The following is an 8214-nucleotide window of genomic DNA, read 5'->3' on the forward strand; positions in this document are numbered from 1 at the left end:
CAAGATTATCAGCAAAAATATGCAAGCAGAGGCAGGAGCAAGCAGCAAAAGCGTCTGTACTGTAAGAAGCAGGAAGCACTAGTACATTTAGTACTACTTTAGTACATTCAATTCATTTCAAGATAATATGATGAAGAAACACAGACATTTTGAAGGTGACAAGCCAACACTTTGCACCTCACAGGTCTAGTGTAGAGGAATAAGAAAAGATGCTGTCACAACTTGGTTCAGACACTGAGAGCGGTTGCCTGCCAATTGGAAGGTTGGTGGTTCGATCCCCGCCCCTGCAGTCATTGTCAAAGTGTCCTTGGGCAAGACACTGAACCCCGAGTTGCCCACGGTGCTGCGCATCGGAGTGTGAGTGTGTGTGAATGTTTATCTGATGAGCAGGTGGCACCTTGTACGGCAGCCCCGGCCACAGTGTATGAATGTGTGTGAATGGTGATATATCTCACTACAGCACATTTACATTTACATTTTCTTGGACCCAAGTGCAGAAAGGCAAAAGAGATGGCAGCAGTTGGTATACAGAAGTTTAACAAAAAACACAAGGACTCTTCTGTGCAGTGTACACAGAAGGGCAAATATCCAGTTGTTTTTATTAGGACAGAGTAGCTGTTAAAATGCCCTACATGCAATCTGTTGCTGATGTTAATAACAGACTGTAGATGATCTGTGATCTGAATGGATTTAGTCTCTCTGATTTCTAAATGTAACTATAAGCCTTAACACGTGTTATGTACAGAATAACCCTTTAAATAAGACAAATGGCAATTAAAATCCCTCTATTTAAAAAACAATTCTGAAACTGCATTCTGTAACTTTTACAGTATATGTTTATAGGGGCCAAAGAGTACCAATGTATGTACAAGATCTTACATCAAGCAATCTAATAATAGATTATCACAGTGTCGGGGGAAAAGGTATTTTAGTTTATTTTGCTGATAATACTTCTGTACTTTTACTGGTATAAAATGTATACATATATGTATATATACAAACAAAATTAGTTATGTTATACATTTAATGCATAGAATGTACAATGGTAACAATGGCTTATTTTAGTATGTTTGCTTTAAATCAATGATCAACAGCCCATTTGGCAGCACTGTGCGGTTGTGCTGTGTGCCGGCTGCTCAGCGGTTTTGTTCCATCCGCCGGCACAAGCCATGCCACACTGGGAGTGTTTCAGACGCAGAGCATCTTGCCAGCCCGACTCGCAGAGAGATAGAGATTGTCTCTACAAGTGTTTGAAAGAACAATTTTTTTTTTTTTTAAACTATTATCTACCTTCCACTCCAAGCAATCCTACAGTTAAACTCCACGCCTTCACTTTTCACGCTTTGTCCTTATAAAAAGGATCTCTAATGTTTATTAAGTTCATCCACATCCAAGATGAAATTTCTCTATTTGGGTAAATTGGCTGGATACTCTCGCTGTTTTTTTTCCTGCCTGGCTGTTTGAATGTGGGGCGTTCAAACAGCCAGGCATGAAAATAGACCTTGTGCGAACCTTAAGCAAAGCAGAAAGCCACTCCACTCACACTTCTGGTAATGTGTCACTGAACGGATCACCCCTCTTCCCCGCATTGTGCGCTATTGGGCGTGTTACTAGCAGTTTCAGTCAGTTTCTCTTCACTGACCACTGACAAGCAAACAAAACAGTCTCCACCCTCCTACAACCGCAATGGCTGCACCTGATTAGACGAACGCATCATTGGGTCTGTCTGCTCCCGGATTTGAAAATCGACAATAATGGCGACTAGCTTGGAATGCAACCTCTTATTTTACACTTCTATGCCCTGCTACGTCCTGCTACGCCCTGCTATTCTCCGCTCTGCCCTGCTACAGTACGTCCTGTAACGCCCTGCTATGCCATGAACTACTACAACTACTATTTGTGGTCATTGTTCCATTATCTTTATTGTCATTAGTCATCACACCCCCAACCGGCCTCATCAGACACTACCAATCAAGAGCTTGGGTAAAAGGAAATTTTTATCATCACCAAGGTTTTTTCCTAAAAGGAGTTTTCCCTCGCCCCTCTCGCAGTTGTTTCTGAAAACATCTTAAGCGAGGAATAGGCCACGCATTTGCTAAATCTGTCTTCATTTTAGATCGACAACGATCAGTTTTAAAGATTTGTATCAGCTTTTGAGAGGTGTTGAGCTGAGCCAGCTGCTCCTCATTTGCATTAAGTTGCCTGGATTCCACTTTATGCAAATGAGGAGCGGGCAACTCAACCCCTTGCTGCTCCAATAGAAATGAATGGGAAGCATGGAAATGACGCCATCAATGGACATATACCACAGGTTTATTGCTTTTTAGAGAAAGTTTCCCTTGAGTCTACTGGACAGTACACACCTAGCAGAGGGATCAACAGTTTTGGGTGGGGTGCAGCGGGCTAGATTCAGTCAGGCTTTGTTCACAGCTGTATTATAGAGGAGATGGGGAGGTGAACATGAAAGCCTGGTGCTGTGTGTCTGTACTTGAAACAGAGGAATCTGGGGAGGTGGAGAACAACAGAGCTAATTAGTCAAGAGTAGCTGACAGAGCCCAGCCAAGTGGCTTAGCGCCAGTCAGGGAGGGGGGGGCAACGGTGAGGGCATGGACATCTGGGTTACACTCATTTATTGGTTTGCAGGTGCTGGACTTTAATTTAATATCACATATTGTGCAGCTAATCATCAACCACATTGCAATTTGCACAGTTAAACAAAGTTATATGTTTGTGCTTCATAATCATAACTTGTGTTGTTATCCAGTGGTTACATTTGCCTAAAGGAGATCCTTCTATACATTTTTGGCATGGTACTAGCCAGGTCCAAAAATGTCAGCAAGTATCATCATCAAAGTAGTTTCAACATCCTTCAAACCAGCAAGTTTGGCGTAGTAAAACCACATCCAATTGCAATGGTTTTCTGAACTCCCAAAAGAACTCAAAGTGGTACATGACTAATTTGTAACTAATCGTTGATTTCCTACTAAAGAACTACCAGTGAGTGCGAGAGACTGATTGTTAAAACACCCTTTACTCTGGACTTAAAGTTACCACCATTGCTGCAAGCTCATGCTAAGCTAGCCGGCAGCTGTTTAACCATGGGAGTCTGTGAGAACTGTCTGTCTGTCTACTCACAAATAACTGACGACATCCGTCGCCGGTGGAAAGATTTAAGGAAGAAATTGGCAGTGCCCAGTCTTACACCACCTTGCCTTGGTACGGGTTGATTTTCACCCCTGGTAAGTCTTCCCCATGTGATGCTCCACTAGCTGTGGGTATAAATGAACGGCTGAGCTGCAAAGCCAAAGTCCCAAGCTTGTTTCACTCTTGAGCCCTGGACTGTTTGTTTGTTATATGCTACTGTACTAAGAGACCTGTCTTGATTAAAGTGGTAAGAAGGAGCCGATTGAAACGTCACCGTCTAATTACAGTATAATTTTGCACACTGGACTAATAGATAGGGTGGGGTTGTTGTTTTATAGAATGATGTTATTAGCTGCAAATCTGGGTATTTTGGAGAATTACCAGAGCTCTGAAAACGTAGGTCTATGCATTAATTCCGTAGCCCCAATTGCTCCGCTGCCTCTCAGGGTTGAGTGACTTGCCCAAGGGACTGCAGGGCCAAGTATGAACCATCAACCTTCCGAGTGGAAGGCAACCAGTCTACCACTGAACCACATCCACGCTGGGATCTTCAGTATTTCCTCTGGTTTGTAGTTTGGTTTGGTTTGTAATTGTGAATGTTTAGGAGTAGAACACCCATGACAATTCCTTGTGACAGCTGAGTGACAATGGATGATACGTCTTACATGTGGCCAGGGACAAATTTCACCCCGTCCAAGGAGGGTACAAAATGGCAAAATATGGGACTATTGTGGATTTCAGCTTCAAGAATATATCTATTTACTATAATACTATCTGACCAGACTTAGACTTAGAGACTTAGACTTCTCTTCATTAATGCTTTTGGGATGACTCTCGCAAGAACATTGAAAATCCTAGCATCAGTTTTAGCAAGAACAATAAATAAATAAAAAAGACAGTAAAAAAACAACAAAATAAAAGTAATAATAATAATAATACTAACAGTAAGAACTCCTGAACACGCAAGGCTAATGTCATAGCATTTATCAATCACTGAAGAAAGCTAGGTTCAGGTCTGACATGTGGCAAGGGATCTCCAACAACACAACCTTTTGGTTTCCACCAACGGAAATTTGGGCTAAATTCCAATAAAATGTCTTCTCCTCCCTCTGAGTATATGATGGAGATTGGCAAGGCAAAGAGAGTTCAGTCGGCTCAGCTTGACTAACAAGAACTGATAACTGACTAAACTGAGCGGCATTCCATCTGATAACTACACAATTTAACCTTTCCTATTCCCGTTATTATTCTTACATGTGATCATGATATATTTCTATATAATATATCTACTTTTGACCATGCACAGGACTAAATAATCATAACCCATGTAGCTGCTTTGCATCAATGTCAGAAGTGCTGCCTGATCCTCACCTGCTGTGGCAGATAAAGGAGTTGGCTCGGTGCATATAAAGAGAGATTCATACATATTGAAAACCACAGCAGGTCTGATACCACCCTCATTCATAATCTATATTCTTTGAGAGAACCAAGAACAAAATACCTCTTAGTGCTCAGCTTTTGGCATTCATTACAATGCATTCTCCCACTGTTGCATACTTTGGACCTGAGTGAATGTAGATTAGGGTTCGAGAAATAAAGCTGTGTGGCCCAGATATAATGTGATTATACTTGCAAGGCATAATGCATTTGGTAGCAGGGAGGCTTTCTTCAGTGAGCAGATAGAAAAGGTCAGATTACAAAGGAGAAGGATTTGCAGAATGTGAATAGCGGCACTGCAGTTAGATTGTCAGGCTCTGCTGCAACATGCAATGTAGCCTATGAAGACTACAGTATCCATTTCAAATGCTAGCAGTCAGTATTACATATTGCTCCTTCATTCAGTCACTTTATTTGATAAAGTTACCAATGTCAAGTGACCAGGTGGGCTCAGTGGTAGACCAGGCGCACATATACTGAAAGATGAACGCCTTGATGCAGAGGTCCAAGGTCAAATTTGACCTGTGATGACTTCCTGCATGTCTGTCCCATTTCTCACTTAACTGTCCTGTTAAAAATTAGGTGGAAAAGCCCCAAAAAGAATCTTAAAAAAAAAAATTAACAATGTCAATTTTTTTTCTCAACATTATATATCACAAATTGAAAGAGGTTTAAATTCTGCACAGCATACACAACACATTCTCATGTATGAGATTGTACCAAAATGTATGCACACCAAAACTTATGATATCCTACGAAATTAGTAGAATGCAGTGACACCGGGTGGTCACATGACGCCGGCAGCCTACGATCTGATACATTGGAGCCAAGACCTCAAATGTAGTCCACACAGAATTCCTGCATAGAAGAAAAACTCTGGTTTATTGGCATTTCTTTAAACCAATCATAGTAGGCGGCGCTATGCGCTAGACGCAAAATCGCCTCGGAAAGGAACTTGTTTTGGTGGAACCCGTAGAGAGGCAGGCTCTGGAATTAAAATGGCTGATGAGTGTGTGATGAGAATTTTACTCAAAAAAAGTTCAATATAATTTGATTGTTGGTTCTAGTTTGCAGGATGTTTTCCAAATGAACCAGAGTTCAGTATTTCTCTCTCTGTTTTGCTGTCGTGCGTACAGGTTTAGGGTAAATGTTGATACAAAATGGAAGCCCTAGAGACAAAAACGGACCATCGTAAAGCCATCTATGTTTTGCCAGAACCAACAACAGTTACCTTTAAAATTGTATGTTTAGCCATCCCCATGCCTCATTGCAAGATACTAATACTTGTCTGTGTCCATTCAGACAGACAAACAACATGAAAGTAATTTTGGCAAATGGCTGATTGTTTTTTTTTTTATTTGTTTGAAGTTGCATACATTCTTGTTTGGTGGGGAATCTAATATTTCAAAATAAAATGATATGCACAAGGCCTGGACATGTTATAAAAAAAGTAATTAATGTGCACATAGTTATCTATTTACAGATGTAGCGGACAAAGAGCTATGCTAGCATACATTAAGAGTAGTGTTTGTATCCACTTGATGAATGCAAGTTCAATATTCCCTTTGGTTTGGTCTCCACCAACTGCTGAGGAAACTTTTTTGTCATTTTAGCTGCTATAAATATTTCTCTTAGTGTCTCTTAGCATCAGGGTTGGTCTTGTGGATTTGCTTTTAAAAAACAAAATGCACCTTTCATTATGGTAGGCTACATATAGGGATTGGACCAGGAGGTGAGTCCAGTACACTACCTAGACCATCTGCAGTCAGTCACTCCGCCACTTTGGTCCAGACTGAAACATCTCAAAAACTTGATTGATTCCCCAGAGAATAATCCTACTGATATTTGTATACTACTATGCTGAATGGCCAATTACCTGCAAAACTAATTACATTCCCATTAGCCTCAGCTAAACTGCTAATTAGCAAACTTTAGCATGCTGACATGCCAAAGTAAGACGGTTTACAAGGAAACAACATTATACCTGCTAAACATCAGCATATTAGCATTGCTATTGTCATGTTAGCATGCTGACATAAGCATTTAGTACAAACACACTAGGCTGCTAGCATGGCTGCAGACTCTTAGTCTTGTTAAAACAAAGACGGTATCAGTTTAATATATCAGCTAAATGTTCCAGTCTGTATCTTCTCCTCATACTCTATTTTTCTTCTTCTCATTACTGTCAGGTTTGGAAGTAACAACCATCCGCCACTGCTTCTTGTGCAGTTGCGTGTGTGCATACTGTATATAATACCTATGTGTGTGTGTGTGTGTGTGTGTGTGTGTGCGTGTGTGTGTTTGTGTGCGCGTGCATGCACGTGTGCTCATTTCTTCATGTGAGTGGTGGAGAGCTGATTAACAGAGTGGTAAGGAGCTGAAAAAAGCACATTCTGAAAAACACCCCGCATGCAAATCTGTTTGTCACTCTGACAGTATGTCTCAATTAAGGCCTGAAAAGCCGAGCAGAACCGGTCTGAGCTGCCAGCTTCACTGACCCCCCCACCCCCAAACACACACATAATGTCCACACACTTCTTTAAAGCATAGCGAAAAACTGAAAAGGACAAAGAACAAAGAGGGAAAACTGAAGGGAATGGGAAATAGGAAGCCTTCAGCGGTGTGACAGCGGGGGAAATTCTTGAGAAGAGTCTGTACAGTAAATTGACAACTGGAAAACCATGGCGATGCGGGATGGTAATGATAAGACTGGCTGGAGCACACACACCACTGATGCCAGCGCTAGCCGTAATGACAACAATAATGGCAAACAATAAACACTCAGATCCGACATCCCACTGCAAATCCCCCCCACAACCCCCCGCCCACGGCTGACGGCTACTGTGGCACAACTCTCTACTGGAGCGTGGACTATGCTGCAAAAAACACACATGCATGTAGAAAACACACCAGAGATACTGAAACACACAGAATACACATAATGTATATATATAAATATATATATATATATATATATATATACAGTATATGCAGTCTGTGGAAACATACATGCACCCCAAACACAGTGCAAGTGCAAGAAGCACAAATATAATTGGACACACACTCTGTGCAGTCCAATACAGCTGAATATAGTATATAGCCACACACACTGTACAACTGTGCACATTCAAGGACATACACACAGCCGTACCATGAAATTAATTTCCTGCTCACAAACACACACCCATGTTCACACAATTACCCAGACAGAACATGCAACAACCAACACACTTAAAGAATGTTACTTTGTGCAGCCGTGTATAACAGACACGAGGAACTACACACCAAGTAGGACACGCACACACACAAAACACAGATAAACAGACACATTTTAATAGCATGTGTAGGTGCGCGCACACACACACACACACACACACACACACACACCAACACATACACATACACGCGCTCTCTCTCCAGCGCCACTGTAGCAGGGAGCTGATGGCGAGAAGACACCATTGATGGCTGATGTGGCCCTGGCTGGCTGGGTAGCCATTTAATTAATCTCCAGACAGACAGTGGCATCAGAGAGCGAGAGCGTAAGAAAATAAAGATAGAGACAAAAGCAGTGACGGATGTGTCTGTCTTTCTGTAAGCCCTCACGACACATCAGATGCTGAATCTCAGCGGCAT

This window comes from Etheostoma cragini, chromosome 5 (assembly GCF_013103735.1).
Source record: "Etheostoma cragini isolate CJK2018 chromosome 5, CSU_Ecrag_1.0, whole genome shotgun sequence".
Lineage (NCBI taxonomy): Eukaryota > Metazoa > Chordata > Actinopteri > Perciformes > Percidae > Etheostoma > Etheostoma cragini.